At 46.0% G+C, this 20,692-nt stretch overlaps 1 long non-coding RNA gene across 1 annotated transcript in view; it reads left to right on the forward strand.

Annotated features, from left to right (window-relative positions):
* Positions 1-1,984: 1,984 nt before the first annotated feature.
* LOC107517696 overlaps positions 1,985-20,692 on the forward strand; it is a 61,421-nt gene continuing 42,713 nt past the window's right edge. Inside the window, exons 1-3 of the long non-coding RNA XR_004950854.1 lie at positions 1,985-3,039; positions 4,192-4,302; positions 18,742-18,826. This is a non-coding gene — a long non-coding RNA (uncharacterized LOC107517696). The remainder of the gene's footprint in view (positions 3,040-4,191; positions 4,303-18,741; positions 18,827-20,692) is intronic.

The raw sequence follows: 20,692 nt of genomic DNA on the forward strand, positions 1-20,692 counted from the left end.
GTATACATGGATGTTTATGTGTGTGTAAAGTGCCTTACATACAAGGCATGATTTCAATTAAACCTCGCAATAACCCCATGAAGTAGATTTTAGTAATCTAAATTTACAGATGAGGTAGCTGTGCCCAGGAATATCCGCTTTCCCGGTATTTCCCACCATTATAGTTCTGAATGTAAAACCTATGTCTATTTGACTAAAAAAGTCCCCCAAAACATTTAGCTGGGGGCCTCTTGCGGCTTTGGTGGTGATCTGAGGTGGGAAATTGTCAATCTCATTTATTCATGCAAAGCTGCGCGCGCGTCTGTGTGTAATTTACAAAAAAACAAATCCGGGTCACGATATCATGAAGCTTAACAGCCTATTTGGGTGGAGAGAGGCAAAAATCTCTACTCTTTCTTTCTTTCTTTCTTAGGGAGGGAGGGAGGGAGGGAGGGAGGGAGGGAGGGAGGGAGGGAAGGGAGGAGGAAGAGAATGAAGTAATGACGGAAGGAAGGAATGAAGGAAGGAAGAGGAAGGACAGGAAGAGGAAGTGCAGCGGACTGTACTTACTTCCTTAATTACGTCAGTACGGCCTGAATTACGTACTGATTACTACTTCAATTCATTCCTTCCTGTATTCTTTCTTTCTTTCTTTCTTTTTTCGCTCCCTCAATAAGTATTTATTGCGCACTTCAGTACTCTAGGCAGGGCGCTACCCTAGTCCTAGGAGGGAGAACAGTGAACACGAGCGACGCGTCTGCTCCCCTAACCACCACCCCCACTCCGTTTACTCTTCTGAGGGCAGACATTTAGAGAGACAGGAAACGTATCAACCCGAAGGATGACTTCTGCCCCAACTGCGCGGAAGCCGGAGGAAGCGCGCCGAGCGGCGAGGTGGTCTGGGCAGGCTCCCCGGAGGCAGCGCGCGGGCCTCGCGCCCCTTGCTTCTCAGCGAGACTTGGGGCCCGGCCAGGGGCGGGGCTGGCGGGAGCCCGGGCGGCGGGCGGGGGCGGCGGGCGAGTTAGGGTTAGGGCGAGAGGATTCGGCTTCCCGGCGGCAGAGGGCGCCTGGAGCTGTGGTCCGGCGCGCCGGAGCCGCCCGCGCGGGCGCCGAGAGGAGAGGCGAGGCGAGGAGCGCGAGCGGCGGCGGCCACTGCCACGTATTCCCGGCAGTGGCGGCGGCGGCGGCGCGGGAGGAGGTGAGGCGCCCGCGGGCAGGTGGGCTGGGAGCGGCGCAGCGCCGGGGCCGGCGGGAGTGCGGGCGCTGGGACAGCGCGGTTCCCGCCACGCCGGCTCCGCCTCCGCGCCCGGCTGACCGCCGAGGCCCGAGCGCCGCGCGGGTCCCGAGCGCAACTCGTGCGGGCTGCGCGGGCAGGGGCAGAGGGAGCGCGAGCCCGCGCGCCCGTCGCGGCTCCGGACGCGAATCCCCGCCGCTGCGGGGCCCGGGCCGCGGCCGGGAAAAGTTGGGGCGGACCGGGAGCCTGCGTGGGCCGGGCGGGAAGTGTGGGTGCCGGGCGGACTCGGGGGTCGGAGGGACGCCGTGCGAGGGGGTCCCGGGCGGGAGGCGGGGAGGGCCTGATTTGGGAAGGCGGGAGACGCGGGTCCTTTGCGGGCGGGGAAAAAGGGCTGCGCTCAGGGTCTCGGGCAGGAGCTGGGGGCTCTGGGTGAAGAGGGAGGGAGGGAGGCCCCAGTGGGGACGAGCCTGGGGGCCGGGTGACCAGAGGCCAGCCGACTGCGGGGTGGAGCGCTGGGGAATGGCTTTTGCTGTCTCCTCGCCTCTTTAGGGGCAGATCCTGAGAGAGGGGTCAGGCTCAGTCGGAAACGCACCCGGTGGGGAGTTTCTATAATGGGTGGGGGAGGGAGCTAAGCGTTGCTTCCTCTGCCGCTTGGGTCAAGTACCTCTCCGCATCTGCCACACTCACCTCCCAGGCTGCAGTGCTTTTGTACTGGGGAAGTTGAGGAAGGACCCTTGACTGGACGAGCTATTACGGGTTCCAAGGTGAGTAGGAATGGGCTGCATGAAATCACAACGGTCGCCGGCAGCTCTCTGAAAACAGCTCCGACCACCTCCCACACCCACCCACTCCATTTCCTCTCCAGTACCATCAAGGTCCGATTACCTGGGTTGGGCTGGCGGATCCCCAAAGCCCAGCAGCATATCTGCTTTCAGGGTCTTGGGTATCCTGAAGGGGGTATAAAACATGGCCTTTTATTCTCTTGCCGGGGTTGGTTATTTCAGAAACAAGTGGTTCTGGAAATGCTGGATGCTTTATTAGAACAACCTGTGTGGTGCTTCTTGACAATGGTGATGACTCATCTTTGTCCCCCCCCCCCCCCAATAAACTCTATCAAGACACAAGTGTGCCATGTCAAGTGACAGAGCTGGAGACCTATGCTGTGGGCCTCTTAAGCCCTGGTTCTAATATATTAGCAAGGAGTATAACCTTGGGTAAATCTCTTGCCCTCTCTGGACCTCAGTTTCCTTATCCGAAATGGGGTATAAACAGAGCTAGACAGTCTGGTGGAGGCAGGAGTAGTTTTCTGAGGGAGACAGAGGTCTTTTTCCATGTGAGACTAGATCAGCCACAAAATCAGCCTTAGCTTATTATGAAGAAATTAGGATGGACTTAAAGCCAATAAGAAGCAAGAATAATTGCAAAAAAAAAAAAAAAGATGAAACAAAAAAGCTAATAATTGGTACTAGAGTTACAGTATGAAAATTGTTCTCATGCAGGCAGTTAGTATACATGGCTGTCCAGCTGTCTTTATGATAAAGTTTTAAACTGTGCTTAAAATAATGACATATCTCACATGTGGACTTTAATTTTTTCTTTTGTTTTAACCTTGAAGCCTAGAGTGGATGCTCGGTTGGACTGTTCTTGGTGCAGCCTTACTTGAAGAACATCCCCAAGATCTCTCGTTGCCATAGGATTATAGATTTCCTTCTGTCTGCCTGATGCTGGGATCCTTGTACCACCACACTCTGTCATCTTTTCCATTCTGGCTTGAGAAGTGGCTAGCTGATATGTGACATTTCTGAACTTCCCAGGTTTCTTTTCAAGTGAGTGTAATTAGTAAGCAAACAGTGCAATAGATGCAGCACGTCGAAAATAGCTCAGGGTAATAACATGTCCACTGTACCCCTTTTCCCCAGACTTCCTGGGCAGTCTCTTTCACTTCCAGGTCACCGGATGGCCATCTCAATTTGGATACTAAGGATTGAGATGACATGGCCAGGTCAAATAGCACATTTATGATCAAGCCATAATGCTGGAAGGAGAGGAGGATTTTTTTTTGATTTTTATCACAACTGAATGCTCTGGTCCTTCTGTTTTCTTCCATTAGTACCTTTCAAAATCCATAATGGGTTCGACTATATCATTTTCACTAATCTTTTTTTGTCAGTTTCTTGGAAGCTGTAGTTAGTGGTTATCTTTGAGTTTGAGGTAGTGGTAAAATTATATCCTCTCCAACAAGTAAAGGCTTGATTAATTAGGTCGAACCTTTAAAATATGTTATATATATGGATATTTATTTGTGGTGTATACTATATATAGTATATGTGTATATGTATGTGCTTAAATTTTGCTTTAGGGACTATTAATGAAAGTCACGATGCTGATAATAGTTACCATTTGAGCCCCTAACGTTTATTAGGAACTGTGAGGTGACATAGTTCAGAAAGGGCACAACTCCATACAGCTGGTTTGCATAAGTTACTGATGATCTCTGAAACCAAACAACTTTTTATAATAGCAAAAAAAGAATTCTTAGCTATTCTACAGGGTCATGATGCTAAGTGAGGTAATGTATATGGAAAGCAACATGTAAACTGTAAAGTGCCCTTCAACCCAGGATTATGTTTTAATATAAGCAGTTGGGAACACTGGAAGTTTATAAGTTCATGGGTCCTGGTGTCTGGTGGGCCTGGCTGTACATCCATCCTGAGCCCGTCATCTAACCCCTCTGAGCTTGGTTTCTGCATATGTAAAATCAAAATATTATCTATTATATTAAATGAGAGACCTGTGAATTGCAGTGGGTACTCAGTGGAAGTCGATGTCTACTGCTTTTTCTTCCTTCGACCATGGACACTTGGGGTAATGGCATCGATTAAGTCTTCCCGTAGGAATTGCCCTCAAGAGAAAAAGGCTTTTAAAGTACACTTTTGTGCTTATGAATAATTCTTCCCGCTTTTGCCTTCCCACTCTAGCCCCCAACATACAGAGTGAATATTCCAGGCCTTGCTATCATCTAAAAGGAGGGAACTGAACAAACCTGAAGCCAGAAAGGACAAGTCTCTGATAGGAAGGTGAAGATGGATGTAGGTGGTTTCTCTTTGCCCATTTTGTGCCTTGCTCTCTTTAAAAAAAATTTCATTTTATGAACAGGGAAAGATACTGAATTGGGTGGGGGAGCTTCTAAGCTGGAAGGAGGTATTGGAAAATGATAGTGTAAGGAGGGAGGGCAGGGCAGATATGGGCTGGGAAGGAGATGGAAGAGTTGAATCTGACAGCGAAGGCTGTAAAGTTTGGCGTGGGAGTAATCTGTTAGATAGAGGATTTGGCTAAATATGGGGCCAATTTCTCTCTAGTCCTATAAGACTCTCTTGTGGGGCTTTGAAGTTTTCGTGCTCCAGGCAGATTTTGACTGGTGGTGGTGGCGTCATAAATGAGTTTCCATAGTAAGTTGTCTGCTGAAAAGGAATTTGAATTCTAAGAGGGTGTTTGTTGTGACTGATGCCAGAATTTCTCTGAGAATTTTATTAAGATTCAGTCAGTCTATAAAAGTACTTCTTAGTTCTCTGCAGATATTAATTAAGAAATAGTTTAAAAAAGTAGAAGCGTGTCCTTTGTGAGCTTTTGAAATGTAATCTTCCTAAATCCTTATAACAAATAAAGTCCAAAAAATCATAGTGTTATGAATTGTAAAAGCATTTGCTTCCAAAGTAATGTTTTCTTTCTCCTCCCCTTATGTCCCTTTTCTTGCATTATTTTGATAATGAGTTAATTTTGGTGTCTTTCACAGTTTGGAATCATAATTTTTATGTTTACGACCCTTTTAGATCTTGACTGCGCCACCTTTGTCTTGAGTCAATTTGTTTTCATTCCTTATGAAATGAAGAGTGCAGCGAGGTGGTGAGGAGCACAGACTCAAGCCAGGCTGGGGATGGGTGGAGTGGAGATTGCTCTTGGAGAGCTAGGCTCTCTGCAACTTGGATTTAATCTTCACAGCAGCTCTGGAGGTTGATTGTGTTATTCCCAGTTCACAGAGGAGGAAATGGACACAGAACATGTGCGCCCACATAGCCAGCAAGTGGTTAGTCTGCGTGTCAGCTGAGATCTGTGTGACACTACACCTGTGCAGGCAGAAGCCTTGCAAGCCCTGGCAGGGTTGGACTCTTGTCTTCCGGGCTGGGGATTTCTACTGAGGGAGAGAAAGTCAGGTTTGTATTTTAGAAAGGTAGCTAGCTAGCTCCATGGGCAGTGGGGAGTATGAAATTAAGAGGAGAGAAACGAGTCCATTAGAGTAACTGACTTGACAAATGACAAGGGCTTGAACTTAGAGCTTGAACATTAAGATATAGGAGTGGTGATGGAGGAAAGGTGATGTGTCAGGATGGGTAGTGCTTGTGCTCCCCCTTCCCCATATTGTAGATGCCCGCTATGTAGACTGCAAGCAGTCTCTGCAAAGACCAAAATTGTCTCCTTTGGTATTTTCTGACAGCTAGAGAAGGTACTTGAGTAAAACCTGGAAGTGCCTTCCCTTCGCATTATCTTTTCTGCCTTTCCAGGAGCATCTCAGAGGATGGAGTTCAGGTTCCTCAGACCCCAGTTAGGGAAATGCTGGTTTGAGCATTCAAAGTGGAAGGTGTTGAAGGGACAAAGCCCTCAGAGAAGGAAGCTTCCCTTGGGTACAGTCTACAGCCTTCTGTTCCATGGTGGACCCAGTGGACCCACTAGGAGATGTGGGCCTTAGTTCTGGCTGTTCCCAAAGAGTTGATCTGCCTCGAGTGTGCGTGTGGGGTAACGTGTGGTCACCAAGCATGCAAGGGCTGGCTGGGAAAGGTAGTGGGTGAGTTCACAGTGGTGGCTCGCTCTTCGAGGAGGAGGGAGCCCCCTCCCTTGAAGGTTGCAACCCCCCTGGAGAGTCAGGCCATACTTGGGTGAATTAGATTCAGAGCAAGGGAAGATGACTAGTCCCGGTGGCTAGTGTCTGCGTGTCCCAGTCATGTACTGTTTGTTGCCATGTCAGTAATATGCTGGTCTCATGTCCTCCCTCGTAGGCAGTGCCAGACTCCGTAATCAACTTGCTTGGGCTTTTGTTTCCCAGATTGCATAATACCCGTGCCCTTCGGATAATATAGTCTTGGTTGGCTCAGGCCATGTGATCAGGTTCTGGTTTATTTGGGCTGTGTCCTCACTGTGAGGAAGGTTACCTTTATTACAAGGGTTACCTTTATTGGACTGCCTGCTTCCTGGCATTCGAAGTCACAAGCCATCTCTGCAGTGAGTCACTGCAGAAGACTCAGCTCCACCACTGGATGGTACCCCTTCAAGAGGTGACTTCTTTTTCTTGTCTTAAGGGCGCCTCTTGGCAGCCCCCTAACTGCATATTGTTAAAGTGCCCTGTAAGTTCGTCTGGCACTAATAGGGTACCTGTTTTAATGCTCTTAGTTGTCATGCCTACCTCTTGAACATTATGTCCTAAGCAAAGCCTCATTCTTTTTTTCCTTTTTGCCTTATATTTAGCTCTGTGTGAGTATTTGGGGTGCGTGTTTTAATTATTACTGGGAAACAAAAAAGATACTTATCAAATGTTTGAGTCTGTATATTTAGCCAGGATACCATTGATTTATCTCTCCTTTTTCCACATTGTTGCTGTTTTGTTTGGCAGAACCATCTGATTTGTATACCGGTTCAGTTTGGATTTCAGTAGTGAGTGTGAAAAGATGCCTGGGCTGTTTGCCGAAGTGGCGGGACTCAAATGAGTGGGCTGCAGGCCTGCCAGTCTTGGCTCTCCCGCAAATGTGAGGGGTCTGGCACACGTGCCTTTGTTGGGAATGTGGAGTTTGGCCAGGCCTTTTCGTTGGCATTGCCTGGGAGCAGCTCCGCTGGTAACAGTAGGTGGCTTTTCCTCTGCTGTGGGAAAAAGAATTCTCTCTTAATCCTGGTGTTTGCTTTTTTTCTCATTGCATGGGGATGAGAGGGAGGAAAGTCCCAGAATAATGAGTTTTAGAGCTGGGCAGGTTCAGGGTGGGTCAGGTTTGCAACTTCCACAGAGCTTTTCCAAAAGCTTTCCTCGCATCTCACGTTTCCCTTTTCTGTTGTTCCCAATCCCTTCTGTCATCAGTGGCTTAGAAATTGGACTTGAACTTTATCACTCTTGGGGAGACCTGGGAGTGTGACATCAAAACTTGTTCAAAACTGGTGTGGCAGTTTTATACCAGCACAGGAATCCTATTTTCGTAGTGGTGGTTGTGTTTTTAAATCGGTTTAATTGCTTTTGACTTAGATGTTATAGGTAATACATGAATATGTTATGTTCTTGTACCCCACCCTCCCATTCAAATAGTACATTGTAGTATATAGCAGAAAATGTAAAGTCCTCTTTTACCCAGCACCGCTTCCCTGCTGGGTCCTCAGAGGTAACCAGTTTTGACAGTTTGATGCATATCCTGAAATTGTTCATCAGCCTGAATAGACACAAATACATATAGTTTTGTTTTGTTTGTAAGCATCAGTCTGTGGCATCATATATATTGTTTCACTTTTTTTTTTCTTTTCACATTTCTTATAGATCTTTTAATGCATGTAGCTCTTTTAATTTGTCTGCAAAATATTTTATAGTATAGATAGATCATAATTTATGAGTCAGCCCCCATTGATAGACATATTAGCCAACTCATTGGTTTTGCTGTTACAGTTTCATGCATACAGATTGTTACGTACATATGCATGTGTTTCTCAGGGGTGGAATTAGTGTCAAAGTTCTATACGTTTAAGCTGTTACAGCAGTACCCACGTTGTGCTTTCAAGGGGTGTAGTGTACTCGTTTAAACTACCAAGACTGTATGAGGCTGCCCATTTCCCTGTGGGCTGACATTCTTCTAGGTGAAAGAAATAGATAATGTTTAGTAGACATTTCATCAATTACTGGTGAGGCTGAGATTCTTCATTTGGTCTCTGGGTCGTAGTGAGCGGGTCCATAGTAATCATGAGGGATGAGGGAGCCGAGCCCTCTAGGACCAAGTGTCCTGTTGCTAGGGGTGGCAAAGTTGCAACTAGAAGCAAACGTTCCTGGTTTCACATTCTTTCTGCTTCTCCCAGAGCCTAGGTACTGTAACAGGGCACTTTAGTTTTGGCGTGCCCTACCAGAGTATTTCTTCTAGCCTCTTCCCTCAATGAAGCAAGCACGTATAAGCAGCATATTGAGACCAGTCCCTTTTGTACTGTCAAGACAGGGATTCAAGACTGAGAAGCTGAATCGGGAGGACATTTAAAGATTGCCTGCCAGAAGGTCAGATGCTCTTGCTTCTGGAATAGCCTCCATGAATGTGGTGAAGTCAGATTCTGTGTGCAGTGGGCCTTTCCAGTGCTGGGGTGATCTGTTCCCCCTTTCTCCTGGCTTGTTGTGGGAATATTGTGGTGGTTTGTCCCTTAGCCTGGGTACTTTGGGGAGAAGCCATGGTTTCTGAGAAGATGTTCCAGGGGCCTGACTTCGTAGAGGAGGCATGTGCAGGCCCTCATGAATAGGCTCACCCAGGCTGTCCCTGCAGGCTGAGCTGCCCAGTGGGTTTTGGAAAGCTCTGGCTTATTGGATGTTTGGGGTAGGGGGGAGGGCAGAGAGAAGATTAATGGGGGGGGGGCAGGCTGGGGTGCTAAAGAACTCTAGGGTTAGGCAAAGTGGGGTTCCAGCTCCCACTCAGCCCTTTATGGATTGAAACTTAAGCAATTATTTTATCTCCCTTGACCTCAGTTTTCTCATCTGTAAACCAGGAATGATATTAGTACCTACCTCACAGGGCCTTTATAAGGATTCAGAGTAACGTTTGTAAAGGTCTCAGCATGTTAGTAAGGATTCTAATTGTAAGTAACTACTACTACTATTTGTGTTCCCCTTTCCTTAATAAATGTTAAATGTATGAATCACATTACATTTGCTAAATATAGAAATGCACATAATCTAGTAACATTAATGAGAGGAGGCCAGGAGATGAGCTAGCTGACTTGAGGCAGATTCGGATCAGTTGGGGCTATGAGAGTAAAGAAGGTGTGAAGGCGGGAGGTTTGGCAGGGAGCCTTTTATGAGGAGAGCAGGTTTAATGTTCTCTTTTCACACTAGTTTTCTTGCTGTGAAAAGCCAAGGCCCCAAATGCAGAGCCTTTTCCCTTTTTTTAGACATAGTAAATGTTGGGGCTGCCTAGAACAACTTCTCCCTTTTGTTTAGGTGGAGGCCGAGCAATGCCCTGTAAGGTAAAGTGCCTTCCTGGCCACATGGCCAATCGTCACAGAGTGGAGATGGGATCCTCACTCTGGGGGTTGAGGTTCTTTCCCTTTTTTCCACACTGCCCTGCTGTGTGCTGCCCGTTTCCAGTTGTGGGGAAAAGAGAACTACAGGGTGTAGGCCCTTTGCAAAGGTCTGCGTCTTGGGGCCCTTGTGAGATAAGGACACTGAAGTGCAGAGAGGTAAAATCAAGTGCGGCCCAATGTGCATCGGGCAGGGGTGGGATTCAGACTCAAGCCCTCCTGGCTCCAAAGCACACGCTTGTACCTTCTAAATGGTTATGTGTCTAACAGTGCTGGCCCTGGGGTGATGTCTGAGCTGGTTTCATGTGCCTGATCACCTGAATGTGTGTTCATGTATGATAACAAGTTTGTTTGAAGCCCCTAATTTTCTTGCTGTTGGTTGACCCAAACCAAATATCTGGGCCCTGCAGGTTGAGTGTGGGGAAGGCCGTACTCAAGACCTCTAAAGCAGACCATGCCACTGAAGTCCAGATGGGGACAAGGAAACTCTTACTCTTGGGAGCTGAGCTTGGTGTGTGAGCTTGTCCTCTGCAGGCCTGAGAGGAGCAGAGCCACTCATTGAGGATGCAGGTGCGACTTGGGCAGACTGCATGGCTTACAGAGGCCTGTGACATGAGTCCAGATAATGTGTGTGAAAATTAGCTATGCAAACGAGATAATAGTGGCCTGTGGCATGAAAGATTTCAAAGTAGTGTGTGGAAAGTACCAAATGCCTTAAATGTAGGTCAGTAGAACGGAGACTCCACCTTGGGTCCAGAAGTCTGAGCAGCACATTTAAACAAGCCTTAACTGCCCCTTAGAGAGCAGGTAGACTTGACTTCTAATTCAGCCTTCACTGCAGATGAGGACCCTGAGACCCAGGGGTGAGCTTCCTTGTTCAGGGTCATGGCCCTCGTTGAGGGAGAACTGAGGCTGGAGACCTTCCTGTCCCTCCACCCCATGGTGTGCGGTCAGTGATCACTGAGCAGCGGCCATCCTCTGGGCTGGCGTGGCACTCAGCACCTAAGGAGCTCAGTATTATTTATCAAATGAACAAAGTCCCCATTTCAGTTCTGGTCCTGGCTCTTCTGTCTCTGAGCAAAGTTAGGACATCAGTCTCTCAGTTTTGCCCTCTGGAGGGTAGGTATAGCACCCCCACCTCCTTCCTCAGCTTGTCTCCACTCAGGATTCATTCAGTATATATTTTTTGAGTGCCTACTTGTTGCCAGACACTATTGTATGGCCGGGCATTTTGTTCTGAACAAAAAAAGTTAAAATCCTGTTTCTTCTGGTGTTTGTTTTCTAGTGAGGGGCGACAGTAAGTGATCACAATTCACAGTATGTGTATTAGTTTCCTAGAGTTGCTATAACAAAAGAGCACAAACCGAATGGTTTAAACAACAGAAATTTATTCCCTCACGGTTCTGCAGGTTCTGAGGGAGAATCAGTTCCATGCTTCTTTCACACCTTCTGGTGGCTGCAGGCAAGCCTTGGTGTCCTTAGCTTATGATGGCCTGACTCTGCACTCTGCCTCCCTCATCCCTTGTCCTTCCCTGTGTGTCTCCTGTTTTCTTATAAGGACACCAGTCCTTGTGTTAGGGGCCCGCTCTACTCCAGTGTGTCCTCATCTTAACTAATTAAATCTGCAAAAACCCTATTTCCAAATAAGGTCACATTCATAGGTTCTAGGTGGACATGGACTTTCAAGGGACCCTGTTCAACTCAGCACAGTATGTGATATGGTGATGATTGCTGAAAAGCAGGGGGAGTGCCGGGGGCAGAGGTGAGGTGGGGTGGGAGGTGTTGGTAGGTGATCAGGGCAGGCCTTGCTGAGAACTAGTGTTTCAGCTTCCATCTAGAAGAGGGCGTGGGAAGGGAGCTGATGTGTGGAGGGAGAACATTCTAGGCAGAGAAAACAGCAAATGCAGAGGCCTTGAGGTTGGCATGTGTACCTGCTGAGATGGGGACAGCATGGTTGTGTGTGTGTGTGTGTGTGTGTGTGTGTGTGTGTGTGTGTGTGTGTGTGTAGTGAGAGAGAGGGAGCGAGAAGGAGGGAGGGATCTGTCAGGAGGACATGAGGTCTGCGAGTATGTGGAGATCAAGGCTCAAGTAAGTCCTTGCCAGTCTGTGAAGTTGCCAGTTTGCTCTAGTGAGATGAGAGCCGCTGTCGTGGCTGTGAGCATGAATGAAAGCAGGATTGGCATGGACCAGCTCGTTTAGAATTTTTCCCAAGTTCAGTTGACCACTGCAGCTCTGTGCGTGTGCATCTAGGTATTTTGCAGCAACTATTTCTCTGCAGTTTCTTTTTTAAATGTTAGTGCTCTGTTGATCCTCAGTCCACCTCCCTTTCCTGTCTGTTCTCTCTCCTTCTCGATGCCTTTTTACCCCTTCACCTCTCCACACTTAAACCACAGGCATGAAGAAGAGAAAGTAGTTACAAGCCTGGGGAGGCTGAAACTCAGCGTGTGTGGCAGCCCTGCTTGGAGTTGTGTGTCTCCTTTAGCCCGGGGCCTGCCTGGTGAGCGCTACGTGTATGGTTAAGGGCTTTTATCACCCCGCCAGATTTAGAAAGTGCTGACGTCATTGTGCCAGCTCAGTGTGCTCATCCCTGGGTCCTTCTGTGGATAAAGTCACTATGCCATGAAAAGAGTCGAGTCAGCTCCCTTGGGCAGCGGGCTACATTTGGCCTTGAAAATAGGGCGAGGAAGGATGCCCAGAACCTGTGCAGAGACCGAGTAAGCTGTTGTGTGGTCACTGCACAGGCCCAGAGCCCTCCCTACTGCCCGTTTTATTTTGTAACTGGCCTGCAAAGTTTTATGCAGTGTTTCCTTTTGCCATAAAAACACTTAGGCCTGCAATCTGAGTATCAGTCATTGAAAAGAAGAAGGAACTCCAGGCATGGCTTGCCTTCAGCATGCCTGGCCTGATGGTCTGAGGCCTCTGCCGGTTTGATTCGCATGGTTGCTGTGGGAATCATAACTTCAGATTCCTTGGCATCAGAGTTGAAGGGAAATCTTATCTGGCTGACATTTAATTTCCTTTTGGGGCCTCAAAAGGAAAGGGCCTGGCACGTTTGTGATTAGTGTTCCAGAGAAGTGGGCCGTGGGTGGGCCTGCTTTTCAGGCCCTTTTCCCAGCCTCCACCTACTAGTGTAATGCCAGGAGCAGCCCATTGAGGGAGTTTATCTGGGAGGCCACTGGCACTGTCACCCCTCTGGGGAGCACCACTTTAGAAGATAATTATGTGTAAGCAGAGATGGAAATAGAATTCCCCAGCACTTTTCAGGAGTTGCTTTTGGGCTCCACTCACTCACTCCCCTACCCTTCCCGAACACAACATACCCATATAGAATGAAAGTTGTGAAGACTATTCCTAGCTAGAAAATGAACATTCAAATGTGTTTTGTAAGATTGTAATTCCTTCTCCAGAGTTATTTCTGGGGTTGCTTCCCCTAGCACATCAAAAGCACTTCCTAAGAGGAGCTGCCTTTAAAACTGTGTAGCCTTCTCTGCCAGATGATACAGGAAGTTTTGACTCAGGGAGCATCCCCAGAAGTCTGGTCTTGTTAGAGGCAGAGAGACTTTGCCCAAGAGTAGGAGCCAGACAGGGTGCCAAGTCTTCCCATTAAACAGCCTCCATTTCTGTGCCAGGGTGGCCTTTGTCTCTGTGCTAACATGCCCCAGTGCTAAGTAAATAAATACTTGTTGATGGGTGGGATTGGCTGGATGCAGGCCCTGACAGTTTTTTGCTGGGTTCCACAGCAGGTAGCATGCAGTGAGTTAGCTCAGAGCCCTGAGATCTCCGTCTTCTGGTCCTTTATTGGGATTAGTCTCATGGCCTTGGGGAAGTCATTTGCCTCCCTGGGCCTCAGTTATCATCTCAGCTTTAGCCGGGGGTTGGATGAGTTGGTTCCTGTCCCTTCCTGCACCCCTCCCCTGGTCACAGTAGGAACTCCTGGAGGGCAGTGGGAACATGAGCTCTGTCCTGTGGAGCCTGACACTTGCAGAGCTTCCACAGAGCTCCCCCGTGGCCTTTGTCCTCCTTGGCCAGAGCACACACACCCCACCCCTGCCTTCCCAGAGTGCTTACTTTGTGCGTAAACTTCGATGGAGAAGGGAGGAACAGGTGGTAGGGGATTTGGTGTGAGTTGCCAGCCTGGCTCTGGAGACAGGTGTCTCCAGTTGTTCAATGCATACTCCTTGTTCCTGTCTCAAGTTTCATGCCACTTTTTATCCTTGCTTTGAACAAAGTTCCTTTATATCTGAATGTTGTTGTGAGAATTGTTTTCGCAATTCCTGGTAAGGCAGAAAAGAACGGATCATTACCTCAAAATTGTATATACATCACCTTGCAAACTTAAGAACTATCTGTCTATACATGGGAAAAATACTATTACGAATTTATTTTGGTATCACAGGAAATTTTTTATCTTTTTATTTTTTCAGCATTTTCTATCTTGATCATGTATCATCTTTATAATAAAAACTTAAAATGACTATAAATCATAAATGGCTATTTATTAGGATTTGATATGTTAGGAATTTTAAGAACTTGTCATTATAACATCCTGTTTAATCCTCATTATGACTCTGTGGGATCCTTTTTTTTTTTTAATACAAATGTTAACTTAATTTTTTGTTGTAAAATATGCATAACAAAAGTTACCTCCTTTAACCATTTTATATAGTTCTGTTTGTGCGTTAAGTATATTCACTATGAGATCCCCTCTTCTTTTTAAACTTCTTCTTTTATAAATGGGGAATCTGAGACTTAAAAAAGCAAAGTTGTTTGCCTAAGGTACAGAGAGTAGTTCCAGAGACAGGATCCGAACCCAGGACAGAGACTCAGAGACCTGGGTTCTCTGGTTTGTGGTAGTTGGAGTCCATGATTACTTACCCTGCCTATGCTATAGCTCTTTGACTCTCTTCACCTGTAAGATGGGTGGTAAAAACGCTTGTTCTACTTGCTTTCCACAGTTACAGATGATTACATGTCATGATGTAGGAGGATAGTGCAAAGTAAACTCAAGGGCTGTCAAGTAAATTTCTGTGTTGGAGTTTTGAGTATCCAGTGGTGTGGGTGCCGGAGCCAGCCGGCTAAAGTCGATCAGTACCTGAAAGAGGGAGGTGAAGCCTAAGAAAAAAGAAGAAGATAGGAAAGCGCTTCGGGAGGGCATACAGTCACTGCTGCAGCCCCGTCTTTATTTAGCTCAGCCTTTATATAAGTTTTTGGATACAATAGCAAAGCACAAGGTATATCATTCGAATGGTGACATTCACACAAGATCATATAACATCCTTGTTATCTGGGTTGTAAAACATCCCCTTATCTTAAAAGGATTTCTTTAGGAGGCAAACGTCCCCTCCAGGGTCAGTGATGTTTAACTTAACCATTTGCTTCCTTTAACCATTGATAATACAGTCTCAGAAGTTGCTTTATGGCTGCAAGCAGTCTCAGCAACTGTTTTATGGCTCCCAAACTACGTGACACCTTCAGTGCCTAGTAATGGCTTCCGACATGTGGGAAGGAGCATCCGAGGTTTATCTCAAAGATTTGAGGATGGACTTGGGTGTGAAGTAGCAGATTTGCTTTGCTTGCGTTCATTTTTGCCATCAGCTTGCTTCCTCCACTATCCCTTAGTTGGTAAAGTGTAGTGCTCCTTTGTCTACCTAGTACTGTATGTTGGAAAGCTCTGGGGTTTACTGGAATGTGTCTCTGCCAAGGGATTTTGATTCATCCTCCCTAAGACTTGCATCTCCCTGGTGAAATGACTTGTAATGTAAGGGATCATTTTGTAGTTATGTGATAGTTTAAAGGATCTCTGGTCTTGTCTCTGTTCCTTGTCTTTACAGTAAGTAATCATTCTGTCTCTTTCTATTGTCTAATCTTGAGCAGCCAATCATGCAAATGAGCTGAGATCTGGAGGACTCAGCTGGTGAGGGCAGGAGCTCACCATCTCATGGTCCTTGACAGTGCTTGCTGCTTATTACACCAGGCATTGTGCGCTGTGCAAGACACTGTGTAGAATATCAAGATAGTGAAGACAGGTTCTCAGCGCTCAAAGAACCCACTGTTACGTGGGGAAGATCCACATAGTCAGGAAACAGTCGTGAGGGTGAGGAATAAGGTAACTTGAAAACTGACTGTGATGAGAGGTATAGCCTTTAGTCTAAATGAATGAAAATGCATCATTGGGGCTAGTCAGAGGTAATGAATTCTTAGCGTAACTTCCGTGACCCTTTGCTTTTAAAAAACTGTTGGACCAGCAGTTTTAAAGCTAAGGTTTCTGTATAGCTACCCCTACGATAATTTTTGAGTCATCACTGTTTCAGTGCACGTTTCATCTGACAAAGAAGGCCAGGGGTTCTGTGCAGGGCCCTGCTGAAGTCAGTGGCCCTGTCTCCCTGTCCGCTTGTTTTTGGCTTTGGTAATGGTACTCGGAGACTAAGTAGGTCACAGATATCTGTTTTGAACTGACTGTGGCTGGGCTGCATGGACATTTAATTTCCAGATCAAATCCTGTTGGACTTGTTTGCCCAGGAGTTAGGCAGCAAGCACTCCCTGATTGGTCGTGTGGTATATTTATAAAGCGTGAAGAGTGTGGAGGTAATGAGACACTCCTCAATTCCTGTAGGAGAGCCAGTGGTGGAGAGGTTTCAGATACCTTCAGGAAGCAGGGGAGTGTAGTTATTCTACCCTGCTTTCTTGAATTTTCTGAAAATTGTTGATTCTCAATAACTTCATGAAACCTTTTTCTTTTAAGGAATAAAATGTAATTTTTACCCAGCTGTAGTTGTCTTCTGCTTATGTTGGTGATAGCTGCCAGTTGCTGATTTTCTGTGTGTTGAGCATTTTATGTAATTTTCTTATTTAGTCCTCACAAGCTTGGAAATGGATATGATTGTCTCCATTTTGCAGGTGAAGAAACGGAGTCAAAGTGGTACAGTAATTTGCCCACAGACCAATAGTGTAAGCAGCAGGGCCAGAGTTCTGAGCCCAGGTCTTTCTGACCAGATTCTGCCCTTTGCACCGCATCACTCTGGTCTTAGGAGCTCTGGAATGGAAGACGCCCCTGGTTGGGAATAAGGAACGTAGTATCAGCTCCTGGGTCTGTTCTGGGGTCACGTGTGACCTTCCTCTCAGAGGAGGTCAGCTAGGGTGTTGGGGATGCAGGCCCTCAACTCAAAGGGGCTTCCGTGTGGAACTGGAGTTGTGTTTCAGGCTCTCATTCTGAGGTAACTGGACCACAGAGTTCAGTTTTCACCCTTTGTTGGATTTTCTCGTTTCGCTATTTTTCTGTAGGTGTTTTTGCCTAAGATCTCAGGTAAGTGCAGTGAGGTGATGAGATCCACAAGATAATGGTGACGGAGTTATATTAACTGCCACCTCTGTATGCGCTGGCTTTTGACCTAAATAGTCCTTCATCTTCAGTGCTCTGTGCTTGCCCTATATTTTTGAGGAGCTTTTGGGTGGGTGTTGGCTTTGTCTTTGCAGTTTCTTCTCCCTTAGCTCCTTACAGAGTGCTGGCAGTGATGCTGCTGCTCACGGTCTTTTATATTTGCTGGTAGGTCAATTTTTAGATGGTTTGCACAGACATCGTCCCACCTAGTAATGAGGATTCTTAAAGGATGTCACAGGCTTGAGACTTTTAGATAGCATACCCCATATCTTCCTCTGAAAGTTTTGTAAAAGTGTTGGAGGATGTGTTTGTTTAAAATCAGTAGTGTTCTGAAAGTGAAAGAATGCCCTCTTAAATGTCGTCTCTGCTGGCTGGTACGCAGTGGGTTCACGGTCAGGAGTGCCTAGACCCATCCTAGTTTCTCAGCCATTTATTTCCCGGCTTTTTACTTAACCTCTCTGAGTCTGCATCCTATAAATCGGGGATAATAATATTTCACAGAGTGTGGTAAGATGTGAATGAAATGATGTACATAAAATCACCCCGGGCTCAATGAATGGTTTATTTTCTGTCTTTATTTTCAAACACTGTGACTTGGGGAGATCATTGATCTCAGCTATAGAAGCAAAGGCCTGAGAAACCCCCTCTCCCTAAGGGCCTTAGTAACTGACCTTTCCTGCAAACACCTTCCCCAAAGCAAGAGGAATAGGAAGAAGCATAAAGAACCCTAAGGGACCCTTATTTTAGCTAGAATCTTTCCAAGATTTTCCCATTCTTTTTTGGTATTGGGGTGAGGTAAGAGAGAGTCATTTCCTTTGCTTTGAACCAGAGCTCTAGGAAGTCTGTGTTAATCACATGGCTACTCTCAAGTGCCCAGGCCCAGTATTCAAAAAAATGAAGAAATACTCAAACAGGATTTTAGAGAAAGAGGTATTTTAAACGCATACATTGGACACATCAATACTTTTAGTACATACTCATACTATGATTATAATTATCTTGAAACGACTTTTAAAGTCAAATTTGAGGCCTTCTGGGCTCATCTCTCAGAAGGCCTACTTAAGCATCTAGCAGATTCAGTTTTAAGTTTTTGACCACTTAATGGGAGGCCTTCTAGCCTACTCTCCCTCTCTTGTAAGTTTGACTCTAGACAAGTATAGGGCAAGTTCCAGAGGAACTAGGAAAGTGACCAGTGATTTTTGATCTTTAGGAATTCCAATTTTGTGTACATTTGCAGTGTGATCTTGAGTATTTAGCTTTACTTCTGGCCTCATGAACTTCTAGTCTCATCAGACCTGGCTAGACCTGGAGTTGTAAGATTCCTAATATTGACGGTGCAGACAAAGATGCTTTTCATCAGAGCTTGAGGCTTAGCATGGTGATGATGGTGGTCTCTAAATCTTAATGCACTATAAATTAGAAATTCACAGGTTGTGGTTTTTTTCTACTACAAGAATTACAGACAGGATTATGAACTAGACTTTCCAACTTGAGCTGCTCTCTCCTTGGGCTCCCAGAGTTCAGTTTTACCATCTGGCAGTTAAAGGAACCCGGTTACCTGTCCATCTGCCTAGGTGGATGGCAAGCTCTGCAGGGGCAGGGATGTGGCCGGTGTCCTGTTATAGCTTAGGCATCCACGTGTTGTACTTTTTTTTATGTGAAACACAACTGACGTCTACGTAAAAAATTTGAAGGAGTCGGGAATGATTTAACATGATGGAAAGAAGGCTGTGGGGCGATTTTAATGGCAGCTGCAGCCACATATATATTTTTTTTGTGCAGAATTGGCTCTCAACCACCAGGGGGTGTTGGGAGCTGTGTGGGGCCAGGAGGCTGAAAGTCCTTTCTTCTGCAGGCCTATCCCACAAACCAAGGTTATCAGCCCTTACCCATCCCATGCCACTCGTGCCTCGGTTGAGGAAAACAGAACCAGGTACCAGGTAGGCGCTTTGTAAGAACCTCAAGGGGTGAGTGGTATTTTCTCCTATTTTACAGGTCAAGATCTAGAGAAGTTACCCAGCTAACATGCAGGTGAGTCAGTCTGCATTTGAATACAGGTCTGCCGATTCCAGGTCCCAGGCCCCTAACTAATTTGATAAACTGCTGCCTCTGCCCTGAGGACATATCTAGCTATCCAAGTTTAACTAACCCGATAGCTCAAGAAACTTAAATTAGCTGTAAGGATAAACTCCTTTTTTCTTTCTTTCTTTCTTTCTTTCTTTCTTTCTTTCTTTCTTTCTTTTCTTTCTTTTCTTTCTTTTTTTTCTTTTCTTTCTTTTCTTTCTTGCTAAAATGAAGCATTCTAGAGCAGGGCTCTTCAAGTTATCATCCGCAGTTCATAGTCACAGGATCAATTTAGTAGGTTGACACATTAAAAAAAAAAAAGAAAAAAGACAAAATATATTAGTGCATCATGCATGGTAAGGCTTAGTATATGTGTGTGTGTCCCGGGGATCATGATGGAAATACATTTCTGACTGTGGGTCATGGTCAGAAATGCCCTAGAGAGATAGGGATTATGGTTTAGATCAATACAGTTTAGACTGTAAAATCTTTTGGTATGTAGGGATCTGTTTTCCTTTTTATGTTCCCTCTGTATAACCCAGTGTTTAGTACATAGTTGGTCCATGGGTCTGTCTGGGAGAACTTTAGACTGGAAGAAGTCAACACATCCTTCAATGCCCTCATAAGGAAATGAGAGCGGTGGTCTTTCCCATGCTTTGTGCGTGAGGAAAGCAGAAAGAGGGAAGGACCCCCAGTGTGTTATAGTTAATAGGTCAGGCTCTGAAGTCTGAGGTACCTAGGTTTCAATTCTGTGTAGGTAGCATCCAGGTGTGTGTCTTTAGAAAACCTCCTTAACCCTACTAAGCTTCACTCCATTTTTTTAGCTGGGTCATAAGGGAACCTACCTCAGGGGTACTATGAGATCGGAAGAGGTAACTGGAGTTAAGTGCCTCTAGCACAGTGCTTGGCATCTGATAAGCCGTCAGAAAGTGTCTTCTGCTACTCTTGTTTTTATGATTAGTATTTAGAAGGATTAAGTGACTCATGCTGGATCTACTGCAGAAGTCACCGTCTAGAGCTTCAGTTCTGTGGTGGTTGTAGATCTTGAACTAGATGCTTGAACCTGTGGTTTGGTCATACAGTGAAAGGAAGTGGTTGTTGCAGTGGAGCAGGTGTCCGTGTGCAGGGAAATGTTGTGGCTTTGTAGGTTTCAGAAAACAAAGCATCTTCCATATGCAGTGAGATAGGACTATCATTGTAGAATCTGAGAATATGAATAGCATTTCTTAGAATAGCCAGGTGCTTTTTATTTAATCAAAAAGCAACAGTTTCAATTTCATGTTAACTTTTTTTTGCCATGATTAAAAAAAAAAAGCACAACTTTTTCCAGAAACCGAACATAGGCTTGTGTATGATTAAGCTGGTGATTTTGTGTCCAGCTCAGTAATGTTTTTAATGGCAACTCCAAGAACTGGTAAGTATTGATTTCTGAAATCACCAACTGGGGCCTAGCAGCACTGCTGTCCAGTCAGAACCACAGGAAAGTAAGTGACATGTTGAAGGTACAAGACCATGGACACCAGACACTGGACAAAATCCCCGAAGGACTTGGTTCTGGCATTCGCACCTAATTTTTCAAGTCTCCGTCTATTCAGTACTGTCGTCTAGGCTGGAGAGTTTTGAGCCTTCTCTCTCCCCAGTTAACACATTTTTTTTATTCTTCATATTCATTAGTGCTGATTGTTTCTTACCTTTGAGAGGTAAAGGTGTAGGCGCTAAAAATTATCCCATGATAGAAAATT

Source organism: Rousettus aegyptiacus, unplaced genomic scaffold, assembly GCF_014176215.1.
Source record: "Rousettus aegyptiacus isolate mRouAeg1 unplaced genomic scaffold, mRouAeg1.p scaffold_m13_p_5, whole genome shotgun sequence".
Lineage (NCBI taxonomy): Eukaryota > Metazoa > Chordata > Mammalia > Chiroptera > Pteropodidae > Rousettus > Rousettus aegyptiacus.